This window comes from Ambystoma mexicanum, chromosome 4q (assembly GCF_040938575.1).
Source record: "Ambystoma mexicanum isolate Mex_15411 chromosome 4q, UKY_AmexF1_1, whole genome shotgun sequence".
In the NCBI taxonomy this organism is placed as follows: domain Eukaryota; kingdom Metazoa; phylum Chordata; class Amphibia; order Caudata; family Ambystomatidae; genus Ambystoma; species Ambystoma mexicanum.
The window spans coordinates 1,206,267,707-1,206,271,592 of record NC_090928.1 but is presented as its reverse complement, the minus strand read 5'-3'; positions in this window follow the sequence as shown (position 1 = coordinate 1,206,271,592).

Genomic DNA, 3,886 nt, shown 5'->3' with positions numbered 1-3,886 from the left:
AGGTATCACTGGAACTGGCGTTAGAACGCCAGTCTGGGTTTATGCATCCAACCCAGTGGTCGTGTTTATTCTGTGCCCGCGACCCTGCTGCGCTGCGCGCCACTTGTGGCCCATCAAGGCCCCCATCCTAACGGTCGGGCTGCCTGCGTTGCGGCCGCCCAACATCACAAGCAGTGTTTCGTGCCAGTCACCTAATGCTGCAGTGACCTCATAAAACTGTACCATTAGCATTAGCAACATGGTCTCATATTAGCATACCTTCAACCCTAATGCATAAGGTGCTTTATGTTATGTGCTAGCAAACAGATTCAATGCTACCACATAACGTTTCTATAACTCTTATCCCTATTCCGATCTTGAACGTAGGTTGTCCTTGGTACTGCAGATGGAGGCAGGTAAAAGTAGAAGCTTCCTAATTCAGTTAACTTTACTGACCCAATAGCGCAGTCTGGCTGCCGCTAACTTCTTAGGCTGCCGTGAAAAGTCTATGGCTTGCAACAAGTATCTATTTTCATACAAGCTGTGGCGCAACTAGCATGCACTGGCTATCTAGAGTAACATTAGAACAGAAATCAGCCCTTGTTTCCGGCAAGTCCAGCGTGCCAGGAACGACACTGCGCGAGCCGTGGCGCAGAAAAAAAAGGCGCCCATATTCATGGATCCAAAGGCGCTTTTCTAGCTGTCATGCAAGTAAAAACAAGCTGCGCGAGGGACGCCCACAACACCACCCCACACACACACCAAAAAGCAAGCAAAATTCCATACCTCCCGCAACACTCCGCGCCCACCCTTTACCTACCATCCAGTACCCTTACGAGAATGCGTGCCTTCATTCGCAAGCCCAGACTGAACCCCTGCGAAAATGCAGGTCCACCCTCGCAAGCCCAGGCTGCACCCCTGTCAAAACACGCACCTCACCTTGCAAGCCCAGACTGTACCCCTGCAAAAACGAGCACCTCATCTCGCAAGCCCAGGCTGCACCCCTGGGAAAACATGCACTTCACCTCGTAAACCCATGCTGCAAAAATGCGGGCTCGCCCTTGCAAGCCCAGGCTTCACCCCAGCGAAAAAACGCTCCTCATCCCGCAAGCCCAGTGTGCTCCCCTGCAAAAACACGCGCCATCCCTCGCAAGCCCAGGCTGCACCCCTGCGAAAACGCAGGCCCACACTCGCTAACCGAGACTGCACCCCTGTGAAAACGCGGACTTCACTCGTAAGTGGAGGCTACACCCCTTACGAAAACATGAGTCCACACCCCCTACACCCTAAGCACCCATTCTGCCTCCATACACCCCTACTGCACATCAACCACTCTAGGCCAGACACCACACAGTAGCCCCCCTCACTTCCAACACCACGGCAGGCAGCCCCCTCTAGTCTGGACACCACCCACCAGCCCCACTCACCTCCAACATCACCCCAGGCAGCCCCCTCCAGTCTAGACACCACCCATCAGCCCCCTCCCCTCCAAGATCCCCCCAAGGCAGCCCCCTCCAGTCTGGATACCACCCACAGCACCCCTTGCCTCCGACATCACCCCAGGCAGCCCCCTCCAGTCTGGACACCACCCACCGGCCCCCCTCAACTCCGACATCACCCCAGGAAGCTCCCTTCAGCCTGGACACCACCCACCAGCCCCCTCATCTCTGACATCACTGTAGGCAGCCCCCTCCAGTCCGGACACCACCCACCAGTCCCCCTCATCTCTGACATCACCCCAGGCAGCCCCCTCCAGTCTGGACACCAGCAACCAGCTCCCCCAGTCTGGACATCTCCCACCAGCCCACCTCACCTCCAACATCACCCCAGGTAGCCCCCTCCAGTCTGGACACCACCCACCAGCCCCCTCCCGTCTGGACACCACCCACCAGCCCCCCTCACTTCTGACATCACCCGAGGCAGCCCCCTCCAGGCTGGACACCACCCACCAGCCCCCTCACTTCTGACATCACCCGAGGCAGCCCCCTCCAGTCTGGGCACCACCCACAGCACCCCTTGCCTCCGACATCACCCCAGGCAGCCCCCTCCAGTCTGGACACCAGCAACCAGCTCCCCCAGTCTGGACATCTCCCACCAGCCCACCTCACCTCCAACATCACCCCAGGTAGCCCCCTCCAGTCTGGACACCACCCACCAGCCCCCTCCCGTCTGGACACCACCCACCAGCCCCCCTCACTTCTGACATCACCCGAGGCAGCCCCCTCCAGGCTGGACACCACCCACCAGCCCCCCTCACTTCTGACATCACCCGAGGCAGCCCCCTCCAGTCTGGGCACCACCCACCAGCATCATCCAGGCTGGACACCACCCACCAGCCCCACTCACCTCTGACATCACCCCAGAAAGTCCCCTCCGGTCTAGACAACACCCAAAATCCCCCTCCAGTCTGGACACCACCCACCAGCCCCCCTCACCTTTGACATCACCCCAGAAAGTCCCCTCCGGTCTAGACAACACCCAAAAGCCCCCTCCAGTCTGGACACCAACCATCAGCCCCCCTCACTTCTGACATTACCCCAGGCAGTCCCCCTCACCTCCAACATCACCCAAGGTAGCTCCCTGCAGTCTAGACAACACCCACCACCCCCCCTCAAATCCAACATCAGCTCAGACAGCCCCCTCATCTTTGACATCACCCCAGGCAGTGCCCTCCAGTCTGGACACCACCCACCAGACCCCCTCACCTCCGACATCACCCCATGCAGCCCGGACCAGTCTGGACAAAACCCACCAGCCCCCTCCAGTCTGGACACCACCCTCCAGCCCCCTCCAGACTGGACACCACCCACTAGCCCCCCTGACCTCCGACATCACCCAGGGCAGCCCCCTCCAGTCTGGACACCAACACCCTGGACCCCTCACTCCTGACATCACCCCACGCAGCCCCCCTCACCTCCGACATCACCCCAGGAAGCCCCCCCCCACAGTCTAGACACCACCCACCAGCCCTCCTCACCTCCAACATCCCCCCATGCAGCCCCCTCCAGTCTGGACACAACCCACCAGCCTCCTCCAGTCTGGATACCACCCACTAGCCCCTCCAGTCTGGACACCACCCACCAGTCCACCTCACCTCTGACATCACCCCAGGCAGCCCCCTCCAGTCTGGACACCAGCAACCAGCCCCCTCCAGTCTGGACATCTCCCACCAGCCCACCTCACCTCCAACATCACCCCAGGTAGCCTCCTCCAGACTGGACACCACCTACCAGCCCCCTACAGACTGGACAGCACCCACCAGTTCCCCTCACTTCTGACATCACCCCAGGCAGCCCCTCCAGTCTGGACACCACCCACAAGCACCCTCCAGTCTGGACACCACCCACCAACCTCCTCACATCTGACATAATCCCAGGCAGCCCCCCTCACCTCCAACATCACCCCAGGCAGCCCCTCCAGTCTGGACACCACCCACAAGCACCCTCCAGTCTGGACACCACCCACCAACCTCCTCACATCTGACATCATCCCAGGCAGCCCCCTCACCTTTGACATCACCCCAGGCAGTCCCCTCCAGTCTGAACACCACCCACCTGCCCCCTCCAGTCTGGAAAACACCCACCTGCCCCTCCAGTCTGGAAAACACCCACCAGCCCCTCACCTCCAACATCACCTATGGCAGCCCCCCTAGTCTGGACACCACCCACCAGCCCCCTCCAGTCTGGACATCACCCACGAGCTCCCTCACCTCCAGTATCACCCCAGGTAGCCCACTCTAGTCTGGACACCCCCCCCGCACACCCTCTCTCCTCACATCACCCCAGGCAGCCCCCTCACCTCTGACATCAACCCAGGAAGCCCCCCCAGTCTGGACACCACCCACCAGCCCCCCTCACCTCCAACATCACCACAGGCAGCCCCCCCCAGTCTGGACACAACACAGCAT